Source organism: Ambystoma mexicanum, chromosome 5q (assembly GCF_040938575.1).
Source record: "Ambystoma mexicanum isolate Mex_15411 chromosome 5q, UKY_AmexF1_1, whole genome shotgun sequence".
Taxonomy (NCBI): Eukaryota; Metazoa; Chordata; class Amphibia; order Caudata; family Ambystomatidae; genus Ambystoma; species Ambystoma mexicanum.
The window spans coordinates 419,849,602-419,874,557 of NC_090933.1; the positions used below are offsets into that span (position 1 = coordinate 419,849,602).

General features: G+C 50.4%; 1 protein-coding gene across 2 annotated transcripts in view; it reads left to right on the forward strand.

Moving 5' to 3' along the window:
• Positions 1-24,956, forward strand: part of LAMA3 (laminin subunit alpha 3) — a 1,348,901-nt gene that overhangs the window by 1,054,799 nt on the left and 269,146 nt on the right. The gene's annotated exons all lie outside the window — the stretch shown is intronic.

Here is a 24,956-nt window from a genome sequence, read left to right on the forward strand (position 1 = left end):
ACACTTCGTCGCCCGGTTCCAGCCGCTGCGGACGAAGGCCCCTCCGTAGATTTTCCTGACTGGTCCTTGCCAGCCGCTCCGCTTCCACCCGTTGGTCGTCTATTACCCCGGGTACCTTCTCCTGCACCTCCGGGAGGAGACCTCGGGGGCACCTGCGGAACAGAGCCTCAGCCGGGGCCACCCCAGTTGAAGCATGTGGGGTAGTGCGGTACACTCTTAGGAACTGGTATAGCGCCCGCTGGAGAGGCTGACCTTGTCCCTGAGCTATCCGGAACGTCTTGTTTAATGTCCTCATCAGCCTCTCTGCGTCCCCGTTCGCGCGGGGCCACAACGGGGACACCTTCCGGTGGGCCACTCCGCAGCTCTCGAGGAATTCCGAGAACCTCGCGCTCTGGAATGGGGACCCATTGTCCGAGCACAGGGTCACAGGGAACCCATGGGTGGCAAAGATCTTCTCCACAGCGCCCACCACGTGCTCGAATGCCACCGACTCAACGAATTCCACCTCCGGGTATCGCGAGTACTCATCGACGATGGCTAGGAAATGAGTACCCACGGCCGTGGATCCGAAGTCCGCATGCACAACTTCCCATGGGCGGGTCCCCCGTGGCATTACCTCGATCTCAGGCTCCCGTTGTACTGGGGAAGCCGCCTGGCACCATACACAGGCCGCTACGAAGTTGTCCACCTTCTTCTCCAGCTCGGGGAACCACACCTTCAGCCTCAACCTCGCCTTCGTTTTGGCGGCCCCTTGGTGTCCCTGGTGCGCCAGGTTGATGACTTCGTGGACCTTGGAGCCCGGCACCACCAGGCGATCACCCCGCAGCAACAGACCCGACTCCGTGAAGGACAGTTCATCCCTCACCTTCCAGAGTTGCTCGAGGGTCACCTTGGCCTCCTGCGTGCGCCCGGCCACCAACTCCAGCACGGTCTTCCAGGACCCCGATTGCATCGAGCTTCGCAGGATGCGGAAGCATTCGTCATTGGCTGCTGCGGTCTCCAGTTCGGGGAGCGGCATCGCATTGGGGGTAGCACTCTCGACCACCATGCTCACGTGATCATCGGCCTCCTCAGCACACGACTCTTGGGCGGGCCCGTCCCTGCCCACCGGATGCCTGGACAGGTAGTCCGCCGCATTGTTGGCCCCTGGCCTGTAGATAAGGTTAACGCCATATTCTAGGAGGGCCAGCATCCATCGCTCGATCCTGGCTGGTGGTTTGGAGGAGGATCCGGCCATGATTGGGATCAGTGGTTTATGGTCTGTTACCACTGTCACAGGTCTCCCCAGCACATATAGCCGAAAATGCCGGCAGCCCCACAGAACCGCCAGGGCCTCTCGCTCAATCTGAGAGTACCTCTGCTCGGTTTCGGAGAGGGCCTTGCTCGCATAGGCCACGGGCTTCATTCCTCCGTCTCTGCCCACCTGGGTGAGGACCGCCCCAAGGCCAAACGGGCTGGCGTCCACAACAATCTCCGACTCCAAGGCAGGGTCAAAGAAAGCCACGGTGTCCTCCGCTGTTAGTGCACCTTTGATATCCTCGAATGCCGCCTGTTCTAGCGGGCCCCACTGCCAGATAGTGTCCTTTTTCGTCAGAGCCCTCAGAGGTTCCGACCTCGAGGCGAGATTCTTGATGAATCGCCCGCAGTACGTCACCATTCCGAGGAAGCTCCGCACCTCTGATGCGGACTCAGGGGGTCGTGCTGCCTTGATGTCTTGAACCTTCTTGGGGTCAGGAGACACCCCGCCCTCCTTGAAGATGAAACCAAAAAACTCAATGGTCGGGCGGAGGAACTCACACTTGTCCTTGTGGAGGGTGAGCCCCAGCGATTGCAGCCTCTCGAGAGTCCTGGCTAGGCGTTTCAGGTGGTCTGATTCAGTCCTCGCAAAAACCAGAATGTCGTCGCTAATGTTCAGGACGCCCTCCAGGTCTGCGAGAGCGCCTCGGATTAAGTTCTGAAACACCTCAGCTGCAGACGACACTCCAAAGCTCAGACGCTTGTACCTGTAGAGTCCCCTGTGGGTGGTGAAAGTCGTTATATAACGGGACTCTGGGTGGAGAACAACCTGGTGATACCCAGCCCGTAAGTCTAACTTCGAGAAGAAACGGGCCCCTTGCACTTCCGCAATGATGTCATCAATCGTCGGGGTCAGGTGTCGTTCTCTCCTGATAGCCTTGTTGGGCAACCGCATGTCCACACAGATTCGGACAGAGTCCGGTTGTTTAGGTTTCCTCGCCACGACAATGGGGGATACCCAGGGTGTGGGGCCCTCCACCTTTTCAATTACGTCCAGGTTCACCAGGTTATCGAGTTCCTTGTCCACCTGGTCCCTTAGATGGAACGGGATCCGCCTGTGCTTCAGGGCTATGGGCTGTACCGACTCGTCGATGTGGAGCCTCACGGGGTCGCCGTTCATCCTCCCGATCCCTTTGAAGATGTCAGCATACTTGTCGAGCAGGTCGTTGATGTCCTCCAAGTATACTGAATAGGCGAAGCTGACTATACCAAGGGCCTCCGCTGCCGCACAGCTGAGCAGGGTGTTGCTGCTCACCGGAGTCACATAGAAGCGGGCCCTGATCTTCGACCCGTCGTGTTCCACCTTGGCAACGAACACCCCATCGAGTGGCAAGGGCTCCCGCCCACCAAATGCGAAGATACGGGCCCTTGGTGTCGCCAGTCTCGGGGCTGGGTCGAGCGCAGCATAATGTCCTCTCGCCATGACATTTACAGAGGCTCCCGTGTCGACTAGCACAGGGACTGGCGAGCAGTTAACCTCCACGACACACCTCGGCTGTCTTCTGCTCCTTCCCTTGAGGACCTCCATGCTGGAGACGAAGAAGATGTTCTCCTCATCCTCCTCCTCCTCCACTTCTTCTTCCGCCGGGGCCTCCTCTGGTTCCACCTGTTCCACCTGAGCTACCCTCGGCGGGCGGTACTGCCGCGGGGCCCATAGACGGGGCTGCCCTCTCGGGATAAGTACAGGCAGAGTCGCCCTGCACACCCTCGAGAAGTGGTCAGGCACCCCACAGCGTCCACAAACTTTTCCTTTGGCCATGCACTCCGATGAGTGGGGAAGATCATATCCGCATTTCTGGCACGATTCTACCGGCTTCCCCGCTCTGTCTCTGGGAGGTATACCGGGTTTTCGCACCCCTCTGCCACCCCGCCAGATGGCGCACACCTCCTCCGGTTTCGCCGGGCGGGAACCGGCCTCCATTTTGTTGGCTCGAGCCTCCGCCACCTCATGGCACCTCCCGAGCTCCAGAATCCTGGCCAGAGTGAGTCCGGGCTCTCTTAGGACTTGTCGCCTCAGCTTGCCTGACGAGCACGCCTGGATCAGCATGGTCCTTATCATGTCCTCCGCATCCCCCCACGCACACCCTTGTGACAGGCGGCGCAGGCGGCCATAGAAAGTGTCAAGCGTCTCCTCTTCCTTCTGTTTGGCCGACAGCATGACGAACCTTTCAAAGTCCACGTTGGCAAGGGGGATGAAATGCGCCAGGAGGGCTGCTTTGGCCTGATCATATGTGTTACCCGCTGGAGTCAAAGATTCAAAGATCTCCTGCACAGTCACCCCTGCGGAGTATAGCATTGTGGCCACCATGCTGTCGTCGTCCGTGACTTGGGCGGCCCGAAAGTACATGTCTAGCCTTGCGATCCATCTCCTCCATCGTGGCCCTAGACTGGATGGAGGGCCCGTAGCATCAAACTCCGGAATTGGCTGCAAGGCCGCTTGCGCCCTGGCTTGGGCCATGGCCAGGGGTGGTGGTTGGACTGGAGGGGGGGCTGCACCCACCGGTTGTACAGGCAGTCCAGACGTCGTCGAGCGTGGGATGTGCTGTGGGGGGTTCTGCTGGAACAGGTCTGTTAGATCTTCATCCTGCGACTCCTCCGAAGCCGTGGCAGTCGCACCCTCCAGGGCACCAGGATCACTCATAGCCGCAAGCGCACAGGCACCCTTGTTCCAATTCTAAGGGCCGCAACTTGCACCACTCCCCACACTGCCACCACCCACGTGATGATGAAAGGGTTGAAGGAGAGTACCTCAAGGCGCCTGGTGTCCACGTGGGCCGCAGAAGCTGGAGCGTCATCCCCCACGTGATGATGATGAAGGGGTTGAAGAGGGTCCTGAAGAGGATCCGTGAACAAAAGTCTCCAAAAATTGAGCTATAAAAGGAATGGGCTGAGAAGGCCCAGCCACCTCAGTCCATCTTCCAGCTACAACACGACGTCACCGCCTGAAAATTCACCAAAATGACAAAATCTTGGCATGGGCCTGCAGGTTGTACTGCCTGCAGTCAGTTGATCCAAAAATTAGGTTTGGATGGTCTTCCTGCTCCAAACCGGAGCCGTTAGAAGACTCTCCACCTCGTGGGCAAGATGGCCGCCAGCCGCGTGTGGTCCGCGGCCTCGGCGTGATGCGAAACATCCACGGATGTTTCACTCGAAATGAAAAATTACTCCGGGATTGCGCTCACCGCCGGGCCCGGGCATCCGACACTCGTCGCCACTGTTGGGGGTCTCTGGGCGCCCCCGCTGCGTGCCCGCGAGCCCCAGCATGCACAGATGGGACACCAACACGTCTGCACGCTTCGGGCTCCCCGGTCGCTCTCCCGCGGCCGGGAACGCCCCGTTTATTTAAGGCGCACGCGGCGACGTGCAACGTCACGCCGCCGCGTGCGTATCCCCTCACGGGGCAACGCCACAGTGACGAGGCAGTTGCCACACCGGGATCCTGTCTGTGTGGCCAACACCTGTTTTCCGTCGGCAACGCTGAATCTGCACCCCAGCTCGCTGCCTGCCATACTGAGCAGTTGTGTGTGCTGTGTGCCGCCAGGCCGCATCCAGAAGCTGAGCTGGCATCCGCACTGTGTGCCGGTGTACTTTGCTGCTGCACCGACAACATCCAGCAGCTGATCCGAGCTGCCGGCGATGAAATTGTGGGTGCGTGAGAGTTCCGGCCTCCACCCACTTCCTCCTGCTCCACAACGGCTCCCAGTGGGGAAATCCCAGTCCAGGGATAGCGCGTGATGCCAGGGAGGGGCTGCAGGCCTAGAATTGTCAGCTGGAACCCATCCTAGCTCCAAACCACGCTCAGGTATATGCCAGGAGTGCCTGGACAATGCTGTTCGGCAGAAGTCACTGAAACTATACTTTTTTTTTAAAAACAACACACACAAGGAGAAATCTACTAAATTGCACGTGGAGTGCCCTACAAGTTCAAATTCCCGCACATGAAGGAACTCTGTCAGCCCAGGGCTAGAGAGCAGTTGCAGCTCCTATCTAGCTTGCTTGTGCGCCACATCTTTGGTCCCAAACCTATGACAGGAGTGATAAGAGCCCACTAACCGGCCCAAGGCCCCAGCCAAGGTTCTCCACTCTGGGGACTTTGGTTTTGACGCACCCACCTGCACAGCACTCTGGTAGAACTTTATAATGGCGAATGATGCAGGGGATGCCCTCCAGCCTCCCTTGGCCCGCTGCAAGAGTTTGACCTCACAAGACCCCCGTCGTCTTTAGGTCCTATGTGGTCTGCATGGGTGAAGCATCTGGAGATGTTCCTAGCAGCCACGGGTGAAGACGATGATGTCACTAAAAAGTTGATCATGCTTTACTCGGCTGGCCCTGCCCTACACAATATCTTTGAGACCCTACAACATGTTCATGGTACATTTGATGCTGCAAAGACGGCGCTCCAAGAATATTTTGTGCCAATGGCGAACCTCGATTATGAAAGGTTTCTCATGAGGACTGCTGTTCAGAAGGAAGGAGAATCCTTCGATGCCTTCCACAGTAGACTGCAGGGCATGGGGGTGATGTGTGCCTGGCCTGATGAGGAGCAAGAGATGCGGCACTAGTTGATTCAGGGTTGCTCGTCAGTAAAGATGAGAAGGCAGATACTGCGCGAGCCCGGTATTACCCTGGCATGCATCCTAGAACTGGGACACTTGCATGAGCTAGCGGATATCAGGGCTATCAAGATGCGTGCCACCCTGAGGTCGGTCAAGCTGCTGGAGGAGGCATGTGCCCGGGGATGGCAACAGTACCATAAGATGGACAAACGACCATCGTGGAACAAGAAAGAAGGTCAGGGAAATGATCCTACCCTGTGCCTCCAATGTCGCTATGACCTTCTCCACTCTCGAGCAACTGCCCAACGAAAGGCCACGTCTGTGGCAGATGTGGCATATCGAACCACTTTGCACATGTCTGCCGTGTACCATTACCATCTACTCATTTGAGAGGGCAAGCCTCTCCAAGACATTCATTCCAAAGGCCGGCATGCAAGGTGTCCCAATTGGAGCAACCTCCCCTTGAGGTGGACCAACCGAAAGAAGAGGACGTGTTATTTATCTTCAGCATGACAGAACTGCAAGTGTCCAAGAGGCGCCAGCCTAAGTGCATGGTCCGCATCTGCGACTCTCCAGCTCCTGTACTATTTGACACAGGGGCGTCGTGAGTGTCATGGCAGATGATCACTAATGACAGCTGACAGAGGCCCCACCCTTGAAAGACACACAAGTACTTATCTATACGTTTGGAGGGAAACACCCACTGCCTCTGGAAGGTGTTTTCATTGCGTCTGTCCAACATTTTGACACAACCATAAAATCCAGGTTCTTCGTCTTCAAAATGAGCGACGTAACACTGCTGGGTTGCGCCGCTGCAGAGGCGCTACATATTGTCATCGTCCTCTTTGGTGTCTATCTGGAACACATCCAGTCCCTGCTGGCCTGCTTCTCTGGCATATTGACAGGCATTGGGAAGCTAACCAGAGACCCGATCCACCTTCATATTGATTCCACCATCCAGCCGATAGTACTGAAGCACACGCGGGTATCCTACCTGATGAAAAAGGCCATAATAGAGGATGTAGAACGGCCAACCCTGTGGGTATCTCCCATACTTATCACCAGAAACCCCAACCAGAGTCAATATGCATCTGTGTGGACATGCGTCTCCCAAATCGGGCCATCAGAAAGGAGAGGCACATCACGCCAATGCTAGATGATATCCTGGCAGGCAGCCAAGTACTTTTCAAAACTCAACCTCAGATCTGGCTACCACCAATTAGTACTAGATCCAACATTCTGCTACATCAATGTTCACAAAGCACAAAGGACTATACAGGTACAAGCGCCTGAACTTTGGGATAGCGTCGGCCTCGGAGGCCTTCCAAAACATCATTCGTGGGGCCCTGGCTGGACTCAGTGGCACATCAACATAACTGATGATACCATGGTGTTCTCCAAGTCTGAGCAAGAACACCTGGACAGAGTGGGGAACATCCTCAAGCGGATCCAACAGCTGGGATTGATGCTGCATAAGGACACGTGTGCCTTCCTACAAAAGAAAATTTCGGATTTCGGTTTTGTGTTCCAGGAAGTGTGTATTTCTCCTGACCCTGCAAAGGTGACGGACATCCAAGAAGCGGGAGCGCCCAATAGTATGTCTGAGGTGCGCAGCTTCCTTGGGATGGTTATGTATTGAGGCAGATTAATATGGAATTTGGCCACCCTTTCTGAGCCTCTCCGTAATATCACCAAGAAAGACTTTTCGTGGAGATGGACCACCCTGAAACAGAGCGCATTTGAAAACATACAGAGCGCACTTACGGCCTACAACATCATGGCCTTCTTTGATCCAGGAAAGAGTGCAGAAATCATCATGGACGCCAGCCCCGTTGGCCTAGGGGCGGTGTTGATGCAGCCGGATGATGTAGTGAATGATCGCCCAGTAGCATTCATGAGCAGAGCGCTGTCTGCGACGGAACAAAGGTACTCGCAAATAGATCGGGAGGCCCTAGCTGTGCTTTGGGGCTACAAGGACTTCCATCTCTATGTGTTTGGCAAGGCATTGACAGTTGTCACGGATCACACGCCCCTGATCCCGATAATGTCCAGATCCTCCTGCAAACCACTGGCTTGCATTGAAAAATGGATGCTTGCTCTCCAAGAATATGACAAAGAACTGGTATTCTGGCCGGGGAACACCAATGCAGCTGACTATTTGTCTCGTCACCCTGCGAAGGCGGGGAAACAGGAACTCAGCCAGGAGGAGGACGAGACAGAAGAATTTTTACACATCCTGGCGACTTCCATGACGCCCGTCTCCATGTCCATTAATGACATAAAAAAAGCTTTGGCGGGCGATGAATGTTTTCAAATACTACAGTCTGCTGGGACTAGCGGAGAGTGGAAGAGAGTACTTGAAAAACTGGACTGACGCACACGTGAGGTCAGGCAGGTGCTCAGGCAGATGTGGCGCATACGGGCTGAACTCACATTCATGGAAGATGCATTGGTCCTCAGGGGATAAAAAATGGTTATACCGGCAAGCTTAGTGCCACCCGTGCTGGAGCTAGCCCAAAAAGGCAACCAAGGGGTAGCCAAGACCAAGGCACACTGTTGACTAAAATTCTGGTTCCCAAGACTCGGGGAGAAGGTGGAGGAGTTTGTCCTGGTGGATCAGTGGTCACTGAACCCAGAAGTGGAGTTTGTGGAGTCCAGTTCGCTAGAACATGTGGTGCAAGCGTTGGAAAAGAGATTTGCCACCCACGGACTACCTGGAGAGCTCCGCACCGACAACGGCACGCCCTTCCAAAGGGAGGGGTTCTCGGAGTACCTGCACATCCATGGCGTGCAACACTGGAACGTGACACCGGTCTGGCGGAGGGCAAACCAGCAAGCAGAAAATGATGATGCACATGTTCAACAAAGTGGTTTGAATTGCACACGGACAGGGGGATTGTGAACGAAGGGTGCTGTAACAGTTTCTGTCAGAGTTCTGCACCACCCCCCATTGCTCAACCAGGGTACCACCAGCTGAAGTGCTTTGTCTGAGAGGGCTGTTGCCAGATCACTCGCCTCGCAGCCCTGGGGTGATTGATGACCAGGCTGTGTTTGAAAGGAGAAGAGCAAATGAGAGGGAGAAGGTTGTAAGAACAACCTCTGGAAGTAAGGGATAAAGGTTTGATCCAGTCTAGACAGCCGAAGGTGAAGATGTCACTCCAATATGAGCCACATCTGTTCAGAGTGGTGAACACAAAAGGCTCTATGATCACCGTTTCAGATGGTCCGGCAACAGTCACAAGAAACTCCAGTTTCTTCTGGAAGTTAGCAAGATCGCCGGCACCTAGTGAAGACATGGGAAGAATGTCAGAGTCCTCCACGATGGCCAGGACTTGACAGCAAAGAGTCAAAGCAAGGAGGACCCCTGTCCAGCAGTGATGAAGACGGCCCGATCGATTAAGGGGGAGGCACTGCTATGAACGAAGAAGGTCCGGTCAAGGAGAGGCGCTATCCCGCGAGGGGGCGCCGCCAACAGCCGAGCTACCTGCAAGACTTTGAAGTAGGACTCCCTTGACCCAGTTAATGTTGTTGATCAAGAACAGATACAGTTGGACATTCATGTTTTTCCACCTGTTGTGGTTGTGAGTGCATTATGTGGTTGTTTTGTTTTAATTATGAAAAAGGAGGAGTGTGGTGTGTGCCCCCTTACTGAAACCATGGCATGATACGTCATGGCGTGTCAGTAATAAAAGGGGCAGTCCTGTGTCCCATGGCTTTCGTGAGCATGCAGCCCCAACACAGTAAGCTGGTCTTGTGTCTCTTCATTGTCGGCGAGGGTGCACCAGTACGTGGCACTCCCCGACATAACAGCTTGTAGCGGAATGCAGAGAACAAACAGTACGGAATGTACCACTTGCACCTGGCACAGAGCATTTTTAAATCTCTTGGGTTAACAAACATCTGCATGCGTGTTTTTCACCATGATCTGCACATACTACAAGTTGTCATATGTCAGGTGTGAGTCATGCATCAAGTCCAGATTGCTTCACTTTGCATTCTGGAACCAGTAGTTCTGAACTTATAGTGACTTGAGCATAAAGTGTGTGCACCCAAGTACAAAGAAAGAAACATGGCAGCATGAACCATTCGCTCCCAACATGGTTTGAGGGAATACATCCTTGCTTCACAGTTAGGGCTGAGGCAGGTTTTAGCGCCACAGGGGTAAAAGGCTCCTCATACAGCACTGGTCAACACCCTGTCACTCCTTTGTGAGTGGCAGGGGGGCAAAATAGAATCTGAAACGAGCCCCAAGGGTGTGGATGACATCTCCCTTTGCTCTGCACCTGTACAGAATATGTAGGTGGTAGAGAGGTAGGGAGGGAAGGGGGCTGCCCAGTCCCGCCCCCCCTAAGAGCTTTAGAGTGAGGCGAAATGCATTTAAAGCACTATCAGGGGGCGGGAGGGACAGTGAAAGGACCACCTCCCAATATAAAGGACCCCACCTCAATATAATCAAATATAATCAACCCACATAGTGTAGCGCAGGGCGCAAGAAACATTGCTAGTTTGCGTAGAATGTTAATAATCCTATCATAGGTAAAAGACAAGGCCTGCACGAGGAATGCAGCATTGCATGCACTAGGTCCAAATTGCGAGACAAGAGAAATCTCCAGCCATGCCCGAGCCCCCATGAGGACAGACCACACCCCCAACCACCACAGCGCCTATTCATTGTTCTAAAAGTGTTTCAAAGATGTGTTTTTTACTCAAGATGAATGTGCTCTACAAGGCCGTGGTCACAGACCGGCGCCTGGTGTGCATGTTATCTCACACTGGCCAAGGTATGACCCGGCCCATCCCCAGGTGGCCACAAATGAAGGCAAGTCCCTCTATTCGCAGACTCCAGAGTAAATACAACCCTCTAGGGAAATAAGCCAAGCGATAGCTTTGCAAGGATAACAAGGTTTACTCGTACAAAATACAAGTGCCAGCAAAGAACTCTGCTGCTCGAGAGCGTTCCGGTCTTACATCATCAAACAATGGGGTTATAACCACGAAAAGCGTCATCGAGATACAGGACATTTTAGTGCTCCTGATTGGAGGCACCCTACACATGGACTTGCTCTATAGAGGATGCCAAGCAGTAATTGGCTGGTTCTTCTCTGTCAATCTTGCTCCATGTGGGTCAGCTGGGCTCATCCACGCGGTGAAGGTCAGGGAATACATAAACCACAATCTTTCCTAGCTAAACTAAACAACTAAGACACCCTAATGATTCACTATGGCAGGCACCTGGGCGACACAGAAAAGGGGTGCCAAGGAGAGGGGAGGATAAAATACAGTCATGCTGACCCGTACATTCAGGGCTCTAGTGATACCGCAGTCCCCGCACCCAGTGTCTCCCCTCTGGGGATTGATCTTTGATTTACCCTTCCCGGTATCTCATGTCACTGGAGACGTGTGTTGCTGCTAGGGAGAAAGACAGTCATGTGGGTTTTAGATCTGTGATGGGCGCTTTATAAAGAGTAGGACCTGGGGTCAGGTGCTTATCAGAGAGCAGAGGTAGTGGGGGTCAAGTTAGTGATGTGCGGCCAGCACCGGACTGGTAGGGTGGGGGTCAGAAGCTCAATGGCAGTTTAGTGGTGATGAATGGACACATTGCGGAGCCTGGTAGTGTCTCACGCTCTGTGTCAGCCACATTCCGAAAAGGCGATACTGAATTTTCGCAACACTGCAGGGACAAGAGGGAAATTGACTTCCATGGGAACAAGGCTCGTGTGGAGCCAGCATTCTGTGTAGAAATTGGGCTCTGTGAACGGGGACTGCGAGCAGCATGGGTCTGTGGCCTGTCTTGTTTAGGGACCTATTACAAAATGGCATTGCGCTGTGTGGGCATTTCTAGTGCTAAGCATTCACTTCTATGTGCTACGAGGTCTCTATATGGTACCAGGTGGTGCAGACTGTTCCCCCCATGTAAGTTACATTGCCTCATATGGGGTTTGCCTTATTTGGAAGCGGCTAGGGGAGTGGGATAGGCTCATTTCCATCTCAACATCCCCCCTTTTGTTACTTCTACAGTAACAAACTCACCCCCCCCAATATTTCCATTTGTTTGCCCGTCTTTCTGCCTCCTCCCATGCAAACATGTATTAGGCCCTCTCCATGCTGCCCATATTGTTTAGGCGTGCAGGTCATGTATATGCATCCCCCATCCCCTGCTAAATCCACCCAAAATTAATATTCAGGGTCTGGTGGAGGTGCAATGGTTGTGTGGTATAGGGTGTATACCTCATCCCCGTTCCCTTGATAGATGGCAAGCATACGATATTTATGGTCATTGTTTTGGTCTGTCTGTATTTCTACTTCTTGTGTATCATGAGGAATTTTATTATTTTTTCAATTGTCACCATCATCATTGCACTATTAGGTACTACTTTGGCACAACAACAGAGTCCTAATTGGCACGTGCAGAAAATCACCAAAATAAACACGATGATAGGGACCAACATCTTTATCATTGTTCCAAGCCAGGATGGTACCCAGCCGAATGCCATGTTCACCCAATCGACCTCCTGGATCCCCCCTTCCTTCTTCATTCACACCCCAAGTTCATGTACCGCTGCAATGAAATGTGTTAGTGTCTTATTTTCAGCATCTGCAGAAGGTTCGAACGTGCAACATGAACTCCTGATCTTTTTGCAAACCCCATCCTCCATGGCTGTCAGGAGGTCGAGGAAGTAGCGGTTCTGCATTGTCATTAGTCGAAGGGCTCTTAGTTCCACCTTGATGATGTTGAATCCTTCTTCAGTATCGTTTGCCAGTTGTTGGCCCTAGTCTGGATGCTGGGCATAAGGGATGCAAAAAATATCTCAGTGGAATTGAAGTCTACATTTGTCTGGTATTTGTGCGAGTAGATCAGAAGATTGGGACAATTAGTTTGAAGATTACTTCTTCGCAGTCGGTCATGGTGTCCTTTTCTGGGAGGATACGGAAGTCTGGAGGTGAAATGATGGGTCCTATGTCTGTGGTCTCAGGCATCACTTGATCTTTGTCTGGAAAGGGTCCTCCCTTCAGGTGTTCTTCGGGTACTACAAGTAGGGATGAATGCAGCATTGCAAGCCAACAGTAGCCCCGCCAGGAAGCCGGGAGGTGAAAGTACGCTTTCTGGCCACAGACCCAGTAGTAATCCATTGGCTCTGTAGTGCCGTTTTGGAGGTCTGGAATGAGCAGTGTTCAATTACATTGTTTGTTTAACCCTATCAAGACCGCTCCCTTGCTGTAGAAACAAAGTTCATAGCTCTATTCCTGGTGCACTTTCACTAGTTTTTCAATTGCTGTGACCCATGGCAGTTTGGCAACATGTTCTGTCCCTCTTTGTGCACATGCTTGGTCAACGAGGGCTAGTTTTTTTTCTGAGTAACCGGCAAGTCCTTCTGCTCTGCACATGAAAGTTGTTTCTTGCTACTAATTGTTCATATACTTTGACCCTTGTATAGCGAGGAATGCTTCCTTGAAATAATTAGGGTTGGTGGAGCTGGTTTTGCAATTTCGAGTATCTGGCTCGAGTAGTTGTAGGTTGACGCTGCGTGCCTGGAAAGTGCCTTTGACTCTACATAGTGCAAGATGAATTAGGCATTGCGTTTCATTTAATGGTACCTCTGGTGTTATTAAAACCGTGGGTGCCCCAGATGCATACAATATTAAAGAACAAACATAGCAACTTCCATTAGTTGTTCGCGTTCCCATTGCACTCATATCAGAGTACCAACGATTTCAATGTTCGGGATGGCGAAGGTTTGCCACTGTATCTAATCCTAAACCATGATATGCATCATACTTATGCAGGTGTGTTTGTCTTTTCGTTCTGTTACTACGCAAGGGGAACTTTTGGCCCCCAGCAATGTTCTGTGAGGAATCCTAGTGTTACGCAAACAACTTTGTATACAAGGTTTTAATAGCTGAAACATTAAACTATTGCAGAGCGTAGATTGGGAGTTGCTACATGTGATATTTGTGGTATTATACAGTGTGTTGTTTGTTGCTCCAATGGCTTATTATATTCCCATCACATGGGCGCTTTCATTCATTTTTTCACTCAGGGTCAAGAAGCGAAAAAACCTGTAACCATGTTCAGGGCTGGGGTGGACAACATGTTAAATACTAAGGTAGATGATTGGGAGTTAAATACTAAAGAGGGTATAGAAGTGGTATTTGGGGTATCTGGTGACCTCCCAGTTACATTTCTGTTTGATACAATAACACCTGGGACCTTTCATGTCGTATTCCGATGTAAACCTGTGAGTTTTAAGGGTATGCTTCCATCCCAGGTTCATTTGTATCCATCCCATGTCCATTTGCCTCCCTCCCCCCTTCTTTTATATGGTCACCCCAGATAGAAGATGTCCCCCAGTAAATACCCAATGCAAACATTAATATAGTAAATAGGATAGCTACGAAATTCAAACCACAGTTGTAACTATACATTCTAAAAGACTCATTCTATTCCTACTGCTATTTACATTTGATACATCCCGCAGTGGTGTCATCTCCATGATCTTGTCACCTGCAGAGATGGACAGAATGGGATGGGTTTGAGAGAGAGAGAGAGAAAGGGGGAAAAGAGAGAGCGAGAGAGAGAGATATTTGATTTTGTTGTAGCCCATGCTCTAGCAGCAATGCATGTTCTTTAGCACATTTTACACGCACAGATAAGGTTGGCATAGGGCTACTTATGTTGAGGTAGTTTGGTTGTTCTCAGTCGGTATGCTCTGTGTATTGTTGCATGGGGCTTTGTGAACATCTGAGAGGTGTATCCAATATCTCATCCCTTTTACTTTTAATGCAAGAGGGGTGGAAAACACCACTTCGTACGGGCCATGGAATATGGCAGTGTTCCACTTACGTACCAAACGCCTGACATAGATCCAGTCCCCTTGTAACAAGGGCTGGGTCGGGGCAGTGCCAGTCGGGGTGGTGGTTCTAGTTTCCATGTTTTCTGTGTAGGGGGCGCGATTTGTTTTGAAATGCATCTTATTTCATGTGTAAATTGTTTGAGATATTGTTTGAAATCCTCTCCTAAAATGGTGGAGGTCCTGTGAGCATCTGATGCTCTTCTTACGGGTGACAGCAGCAATTGCATGTGTCGGCCAGTCACTAGTTTGGGTTGGGACAGGTGGTGGTCCTTGCTGGGTTGTGGGCACAATTGGAATAGTGCCAGTGGTAAGAAATGCACCCAGTTTTTCTTTAGGTGTTACATAGTTTGGACAATTTGCTTTTGAGGAAGCCGTTTATTTTTTCTACGGGTGGTAAATAGAGCACATATTGTGTTTGATCCCCAATAAGGCTGTCACTTCCTTAAATAGTTAATTGAAAAAGTGAGTCCCATTGTCTGATCGTAGGACATCACCCACTCCCCATCGGGGGAATACTTCTCTGACGAGGAATTTCGCTGCACACTTTGCATGTGGGTGGGTGAATGGAGCTGCTTCTACTCATCGAGAAAATGGAAGCACCACCACAATAAAGTATTGTGCCCATTGCACATTTCTCCCATGTCTGCATAATGAATGTGCAGCTCACAGAAGATGCCCCGTAAAGTTCTCAATGTCATCCCTCTACTGAATACTTGACACGTGGAGCTGTGGGATGGGTAGTGCAGCTGTTTGAATGCTGTGTATAGTCGCTCGACAGGCATAACAACCTTTCCTGTTGCCTGCTATTGCCAGAGGAGGTCCATGGGTGATTGAGTGCACCCACGTTTATGCCAGTGGTCCTGTTGTTCTTAGGGCGCTCTACGGTGCAACTTGAAGATCTGCGCTATGGGGAGTGCTGTGTATGCATCTGTGGTGGAGGGCATTGTCGTGCTGGTTTGGACATTTTTGCACCTAAATGTACTGGAAGGTACGCTGATCCTTTGGTTGCTTCATCGGCAGCAGCTTTCCCCAATGATATTTCGTCTGTGTTTTGAGTGCAAGCTAAACATTTCACTACTACTGAGGGTTCTGCGAGGGCCATAATCAATGTGTTCAGTAACTCTGCATGTTGCACTGGGGACCCATCTGCCCTTCTGAACCCTCTTCTTCTCCACTGGTATAGACCTGCGTGCACCGTGGTGGTGACGTACGCAGAGTCTGAATAAATTGTAATGCAATATCCCTTTAAAGCTCTTGGGGCCTCGATCAGGGCTACAAGCTCTGTTGCTTGTGCAGAAAAGTGACTTGGTAATCTTTTCATGATGAGTGTTTTGTGCTCCGCCTGCTCCAATCTCACTACAGCTGCCCCAACATGTTTTTCACCTGTCTCCTGATCAATTGACGCTGACCCATCAACAAATAATATTTCCCCTTCTCCTAGTGGGCTGTCTTTTGCTTTGAGAATGTCATCCCCTTCCCTTTCATATGATATGATATGATATGATATGGCATTTGTAACGCGGCTATACACAAGTGCTTCAAGGCGCGACGAGGCAAGGAAGGGGGAACAGAGGGAGGACAGAGACAACAATCTTACTAGGCCAAGTGACATTGAGATCGCACAAGTGCAGGGGAGGGGGAGGTGCTAGGGGAAAGGGGAGGGGGCAGTGCTGTACATGGGATCAAAACAATAACAAGAAGTGTGGCCAGCAGGTGGCAGGTGCAAGGGTAAGTGCAGACAGCAGCTGTCCAAAAGTGGAAGTAGGGGGACTGTAGGGTTACAGATACAGACCCAAGTGCAAGGGTTGCCGGGAGGCAGTGCAACTGGGCGGGTAGGAACCTGGGCCCAAAATCAGAGGGTAGCCAGGTGACCAGTGCAGTATCAGACAGGGAATCAGCAGGGGAGAGGAAGAGAGAAGGCAGAAGCAAAGAGGAAGGTCTTGAGGTGCTTCCACAACTGCAGATGGTTCTCCTCGAGTTTTAGAGAAGCGGGGAGGCTGTTCCAGGGGGAGGCCCCAGCTGAATAAAGAGATCTACCACCAACTCATTGCTTGGAGAAGCGACTGACCCTGAGGGAGTTGGAGGTGGAGGAGCGAAGAGCTTGAGTAGGAAGGTATTTACGAAGAGAGAGTTGGAGGTATTGAGGGCCCAGTTCCCAGAAGGCCTTGTGGACAATGGAGAGGGTCTTGAACTTAATCCTTGCAGCCACTGGGAGCCAATGCAGAGATTTCAGTGCTGGAGAGATACGATCCCTGGGCTTGAGGACAAGGACAAGGACAAGTCTCGCAGTCCTGTTCTGGATGAGTTGCAGAGGGCGGAGAGTAGAAGCAGGCAGATTTAGTACGTTGCAGAGTCATGCTGTTGCATGTCCTCAGCAGTGCATGATTCTGTCAGAAATGTGGCTGGATTTACTGTTCTGAATCGCACCACATGGATATTTGGGCTTGACAACATTATTTCATATGCAGACACTCTCTGTGTGGTCAAAGTGGATTTTGAGCGTTCCAGTATTGCAAACAGTGCATGCTCAACATACAATGTTATTGAGCATCCCATCACGATAATGGAACGTTTTTCGATGGCGAAGACTGTAGCAGCCAGTGCCTGTTCGCAAGTGAACCGTCCCAGCATAACAGAATCAAGTGTACCACTATAATAGGCCAAAGGCTTGTGTCCCATGGAGCTTTTCTGTGTCAGTACTGCGGTCAAGAGGGTGCCATTGGAGTGCGAAAACAGGTAGAACTCTTGCGTGTAATCTGGTGTTGCTAGAACTGGGGCTGTTGAAATTGCATCTTTTAGGTCGTTAAAGACAATCACCATTTCTTCTGTCCATTGGAAAACCGTTCCCTCTTTTTGTGCCTCCTTGAGGCCTTGCAGAAGTGGCCTGGTGTATGCCGCATAGTCTAGAATCCAAGCTCAGCAATAATTGCAGAACCCTAAGATTTTTTGCATTTCTTTTACCGTAGTTGGTTTAGGAGTTGCACGTACTGTGGCAGCTCTATCAGGTATTATTCTCTTACCATCCTTGGAGATACGTTTCCCTAGGTAGAGCACTTCTGGCAAACAGTACAGGAGTATGTTTTTGTCCACCTTGTATCCTTTTTTAGCCAGCAACTGGAGTAAGGCAATGGAGTCCCTGCAACAGCTCTGCTCACTGTCGTTGCAGACCAGTAGGTCGTCTACAAATTGAATGATCCTGCTGGGCACCTGAATGTTGCCATGGTCTTTGTGTAAGATGCTATTGAAGATGCTGGGGTTTTCACAGTACCCCTGGGGCAAGCAATGGTGTTGGTATCGCTTTCCTCCCAGGGTGAATGCTGTAAGATGCTGATTCTGGGGCGAGTGGCACTGAGAAAAATGCATTTTTCAGATCCACTACAGTAAAATGGGTGGCCTGTTTCAGGATGCTACACAGGATAGAGGCTGGGTTAGAAACGAGAGGAAACTCTGCCTGTATAATATCATTATGGGGGCGCAAGTCCTGGATCATCCTCCAACTACCCCCTGTGGCTTTTTTGATTGAATAGATAGCAGTGTTGCATGGTGACATGGTGGGCCTTATAATCCCCTGCTGTAGCAAGACTTGTAATGTCTCCTGAATCCCTTCTTATGCTTCTCTGGACAGGGGATACTGTTTTACTCTTGGTAATACTGCGCCTGGTTTGAGTGTTATTCTCACTGGGGTCACTTATTTTAGCATCCCTACATCATATGGGTTTGTAGTCCATAAGTGTGGTGGAACCTATTGTAGGTCAGCATCACAGAATGGGGGAGTACTGCCAACAATTGCCATAAGGGGGCTCTGTACTTTCCGATATTGTACCATGATGTCACAAGGTATACAAATCTCCAGTATTATTTCTCCATCATTGTTCCCATCCTCAAACAGTTCCTCGTCTGTTAGTTCTCTCAAAGGTATATTGGGGTCAATACATAACACTGTGCACCATTGGCACCCATGGATATCTGTTCCGAGTACCAACAACCACCTCAGGGAGTGCTACAGGTCGGAAAACGAAATCAGCAGGTACTCTCCACTCCTTCCTGGTAAGTTGGGGCACTGCTCTTGCAAGTACTGTAAGGCCCATAAATTAACATATCTGGGTTCACAAGTATCCATCTTACTACCATCTCATTGGCCACAGTGTATATTTCTAGCATGGCCCGGAGAGAGCACATGCCTGGGGTGGCGCAGACAACTCCTCTATCCGTGAATGATATTGTCATGTTTAGTTTACTGAGCAAATCTCTTCCCAGTAAGTTGACAGGGGAGGTTTCGTAGTAAAGGAGTGGGGCTCGAACAATGTTGCCTCCAATGTTGACATCTAAATCTTCTGTAGAAGGAACTGTTACTACAGCCCCAGAGAATCCCTGCATTTCAAGAGATTTTTTTGTGATAGCGGGAGGTCACCTTCGCTTATGCATGACTTTTCCGTCCCCGAGTCCACCATAAAGATGAATTGCTTATTTCCTATCTCCACCCCCACCAGTGGTTCCTCTTCTGGATGCAAGGTCATCGATAGTACTGGACACGCAATTGCTCCCTGTGGGCTGTCCTAGTCAGGCTAGGTGCCTGTCCCGGGAAACGAGACAAGGTTCCCTCCTACAATGGTGGCTCCTTGGTAGGGGGCCACAGCACCATTAGGTGCTGTGGCGAAATGGAGTCTGCTTCCCTCTGTCTGTGCATTGGAGCGGCACTGATGTTGTTGCTTGGCCTGCCTGCTGTTGTGGTTGCGGGCGATATGGGCCAGGGATCTGGGGAGGTAACTGAGTGTATGCTTGGTGCATTTCGTAGAGAATCATGGTCGACCCGTGGACGGGCCTTGTGGGCTCCCATGGTGGGGTCCTCCGTAAGGTTGCTGATTATAGCTGTAGTTCCCTCCTTGTCTACTATGATATTCTCTGGCAAAGTAACCACACCTCCCGCAAGACCAACATTGTCCCTGCCCACCGCCTTGTGGTCCTGGTCCGCCGAATCCTCCTCCTCTTTGCCCTGGGAACACACCTCATCCTCTTGGTTGCCCTCCTTGCCATTGGGGTCCCGCGTATTGTTAATTGCCTTCCCACTAACCTTGTCCGTTGTCAAACCATACTGCTGCCATTCTCACCTGTGTGGTGATGGTGGCACACCTCTCCTCTCCCGTCTGTTCTGGGGGCGGTCCTTCTGACACTGCAGCTACTTTCACTAGTTTATTTTGACTAGTTTCGCTTCTTCTGCCTGCTGTCTTTGAATAGTTTCTTTTTCACGCTCTTTGATCCTCCTTCAATGGTGCACTATGATGCTTTGAATCTCACGCCAACCTTTTGTTTCCAACCCCGCTATCTCATCCAGAGCCTTCTGTACTTCCTTTGGGAGCCCCCGCTTCACAATGAAATAAAACAAAGACGTTGATTGGTCCCAGGCGCTGCCCGTCTCCGCTCTCCACATCTCCTGAACTCGAAGAATGTACTGCGCAGCGTCTTCCTCATCCCCCAATGCCGATCATACATTCTCGTACCCCAGACTATCCGTCTCACCTTCCTGTTCTACATGTACAGCTCTTATAGGTGTGCTGTCAATTCTGAACAAAAACTCCCCAGATTTCCACTCCTCCCGAGGAGGTTATGGAGGAGTGCATAGGGGACAGCATCGGGACTTCTGCTGCCCTTGCTGTCTCACATGTTGTGCATAGTCTAGGTAATTCTGTGCGTGTGGTGGATAACACCAATTCAAAACCTCTAGCACTCACCCCTGTGTGAGTAGATACTTTGTGGGGTGCAGCGTACGGAGGATGCAGGTCTGTACCAGGGTCTGCTAACATTGTTCCCCCAGAGACATAGGTCAGGTTTGTGTATCCCTCTGCTGGTTTAGTCAATAATGGATAAAGTTTCTTTGGTTGTTCTCCCCCCTTCTCGCCCTCCCCCATGTCAGTCCTTGTCTCTTTGTCCTGCGTCACCCCTCCCATCTTTGGGGCCTCTGTTTCCTCGAACATCCTCCACAAGTCCAGTATCTCTTGCTGGTTTTGTAATGGCCTCCCCTGGTATTTGGCAGTCAAGTATGTTGACATATGGTCTAACGCGCATTTATTGAACAATTCCCCCTCTGGACAGGAGTGGGGCATTCCTTCCCCTTTAGTTTCTGTCACCCATTGACTGTGATATTTCTTGATTTTGTCACGGTACAGGGGTAAGGCCTTACATATGTGGGTCAGGGGTGTGTCTGTCCGCATGGTAGTCGTCTGTCTAAAGTGTGTGTCCACAATATATTCGTAAAGTACCTTACCTGTCAGGCCACACCCTCAAGTCATGCAGTTTTGGTCAATACTCCTTGTCACATGTACGTTACAAATCCCTCTGTACTGTCAATATGGTCACAATCGTTTTTATATCAAAAAGACATATACCTTTGATTATTTTCTCCCCCTTAGAGCATCCCCATATACTCCATACACACCTTCTCTACTCACTTCTCATTCACACCATACACGCCCCTCCTCGGCCCCCTCCATAAATATGAAAAAATACACTGAAAATAACAAACTAAAATAACAAGCTAAAACAACAACCACTACTTTTTCCAGAGCCCTCTACTTATACAGGGCTCCTAAGTTTCTCCTTTTTTTGTATTTCCCTGCACTGGCTGGGACAGTGCACTGTGGCTGCCACCTTCTCTCCTCATATGGAGAGGCTCCCTTTCATTACTCATTTATATTCTCCATATAACTTAAAAACTAGAATGAATAAAAAATGGCCATAAAAAAACTCAACATTAAAAAATCCACATTATCCATCCACTTTCATTCATCGCGTGTTCCCCTCTATCATACTGCTCCATACCCTAATCGAAACATTGTTATTCTTTGCAATATATACTCACATGTCCATATTCTGACAGCTTCTGTTCTCAGGGAATCCACAACAGGTCTGGGCCTCTCCCTGAGGCCGCCCCACTCCAACGTACAGGCAAAGCTGGCACCCACAAGGACCACTTCTGCTGCGTACGCGTTTTGGACGACTGGTCACTGTAGGTGGGCACAGCCCTTCCGGAGAGGCCACCTGGATATCGCTGCAAGTATGGGGGCTGATGAATCACATCATAGGAGTCACCAAATGAAGGCAAGTCCCTCTATACACACACTCCAGAGTAAATACAACCCGCTAGGGAAATAAGCCACGCGATAGCTTTGCAAGGATAACAAGGTTTACTCGTACAAAATACAAGTGCCAGCTAAGAATTCTGCTGCTCGAGAGCGCTCTGGTCATACATCATCAAACATGGGGTTGTAACCACGAAAAGCGTCATCGATATACAGGACATTTTGGTGCTCCTGATTGGAGGCACCCTACACATGGGCTTGCTCCATAGGGGATGCCATGCAGTAATTGGCTGGTTCTTCTCCATCGATCTGGCTCCACGTGGGTCAGCTGGGCTCATCATTGCGGTGAAGGTCAGGGCATGCATAAATCACAATGTTTTCTAGCTAAACTAAACAACTAAGACAACCTATTCATTCACTATGGAAGGCACCTGGGCGTCACAGGAAAGGGGTGCCAGGGAGAGGGGAAGATAAAATACAGTCATGCTGACCCGTACATTCAGGGCTTCATTGATACCGACGTCCCCATACACAGTGTCTGCCCTCTTGGGATTGATCTTTGATTTATCCTTCCCGGTATCTCATGTTAGTGGAGACATGTGTTGCTGCTATGGAGAAATACAGTCATGTGGGTTTTAGATCTGTGGTGGGCACTTTATGAAGGGAGGACCTGTGGATCAGGTGCTTATCAGAGAGGGAGTGGGGTCGGGTTAGTGATGTGCGGCCAGCGCCTGACTGGCTGGGTGGGGGTTAGAGGCTCGATGGCAGTTTAGTGGCGATGAATTGACACATCGCAGGCCTGGTACTATCTCACGCTCTGTGTCAGGCACATTCCTAAAGGCGATACGGAATATTCGCAACACTGCAGGGACAAGAGGGGAATGGACTTCTGTGGGAACAAGGCTCAAGTGGAGCCAGCATTCTGTGTAGAAATTGGACTCTGAACGGGGGCTGTGACCAGCATGGGTCGGCGACCTGTCTCGTTTGGGACCTATTACAAAATGGTGTCGCGGAGTGTGGGCATTTCTAGTGCCAAGCATCCACTTCTATGCGCTACAAGGTCTCTATATGGTACCAGGTGGTGCTGACTGTTACCCCCTTGTAAGTTACATTGCCTCATATGGGGTTCACCTTATTTGGAAGCGCCTAGGGGGGGTTGTGATAGGCTCATTTCCACCCCAACACGAGTTATAGCCCATATACCTGACTAAACTTTAAAATCCCTGAATTCTGTGGCAGCAGATGCCCTTTGACCACCAACCGCAAAGTAACAAGTCGTGAAATGTTCAAAGGGGACTAACAGTGTACATAGTTGAGTGACAATCGTAAGATTTGTATTGCGAGGTGCTGGGAGGGATACATTATAGTTCAAAACGAGGGTGAAGAACTTGGGGCCGGATGACATGGAAGGGACGGAGTGAAATGTGCTTGTGATGGTAAGAGTGCCCAAGAACCTCCTTTGTGCCCGTTTTAAGGCCTGCCAGGTGCACAGTACAGTGATAAAGTAGCATTGTGTTAGGAGTGTCGTTAATTTGGTCTTTGCCCTTCGACGTGAGAAGAAGATGATCACTGCAGCACCCACATGATGGAAGACGGCGTACTGGGCAGGAAACAATGACCTGGCATCTCTTATGGAGCAGGCGGATCATGTATAGGCGCACACCAACCAGCCGCGTGGGTTTCTACTGTATATGTTGCGTCATCAGTGACACATGTTTTTCTTTATAAGATTCTGCGTGTACTACTTTTCATCAGAACGTTCTTAGCAGCAGAGTTCTTTGCTGTTGCGCTCATCTGTGTTTGAGATTAAAGCTTGTTTTCCTTATGAGATCGACTTGGGCCTTTCTTCCCTAGTGGGTTGTATTCTCTCTGGTGTGAGCATTCCGGGACTTGCTTTCAGTAGCCGACATGAGACTGTTCCTCGTTTTTGTGCACGTTGCTTTGAAGGATCTGTATGCCCAAACCTAGGTGGAAAACTTAAGAGCAAGCCCCGGAATGCAAACCAATGTAGTAGTGCTGTGAAGATCTTTTAGACTGTGCCATGTCAAGTGTGAGCTAGCCAACGAGACCTGGCCTCCAGACCCATAGCACACTGAAAATCCACCACATTTAGACCTGCATGTATCAAGGGGAAATTAAACTTTAATAAAATGTAAAAGAGCAAAAATGATACGATCCAAAAAACAGGAATGGCACAACGTAGCTGATTTAAAAAGGGGGTGACAAAGGAGCTCTATCTCGGCACATTTTTGAAAACTGAGTGTAAATGATGTTCTAACTCAGAAGTTACTTTGCGTACAGACGTATGTTGTGCGGTCAAACAATCCAATGTTTACCCGTGCCCCTTAAATACAGCCCTGGAAGTGGTTCATCACGAGGTAGACTAGGATCTGCCTTTCCTTGTTCATCAAAGAGTATGAGTAATTGACTCTAGAAGATGGTAGTGTGCAGAAAGTATACTGTTTGGAGGTGTCTAATGCCAGAGGGTGTTCTAACTATAACCACGCCCTACATTGTAGCCTGCAAGGTTACATTGTCTCTCCGTGGCATAGCATTAAGAGGTGTTACTAGTTACAGTAATGGTCATTTGTTCTTATTAGCCTTGGAAAGATAACACACTGTATACACTCTACCATGGTTCGGACCCATGGGCTAGAGGTCGCACAGATCTCTACAGCACAGCCTCAACCCATTGAGCTATGCTATCGTCATTGTTTGCCATGTTCAGATATATGCTGCTGCACGTATCTGAACACACTGCACTCAAATGTCGCTAAATGATAAATGGAAGTATGTCTTCTTCACCAAGTGTGTCAACTTTTGAAATAGTTACTCATGGTAAATCAGTGAGGTTCACTTATTTGTTCCTCTCCCTGCACTGGCCAGTGTACTGTGGAGATCCACAGAGGCATTTTCAAGCCACCTTCTCATAGCTCTCAACCATTTCTGTTGCAAAGGCGGGTGAAATCACCCGATTTTGTTTTTGGCGGGTGAGACGCCCATTGAAATGAATGGGCGTGCAGGAGGCTTGGCGGGTGAGTCAGCCCTTTACAAGGCGGGTGACACCCACCAAAAGCGTGTGAGTTGAGAGCTATGCCTTCTTTGCTGAATTGCCATGTTCCCATTTTACAGATGTGTTCTCTGTTGTGCTCTCTTGCCCTTTCAGAGTGAATCAC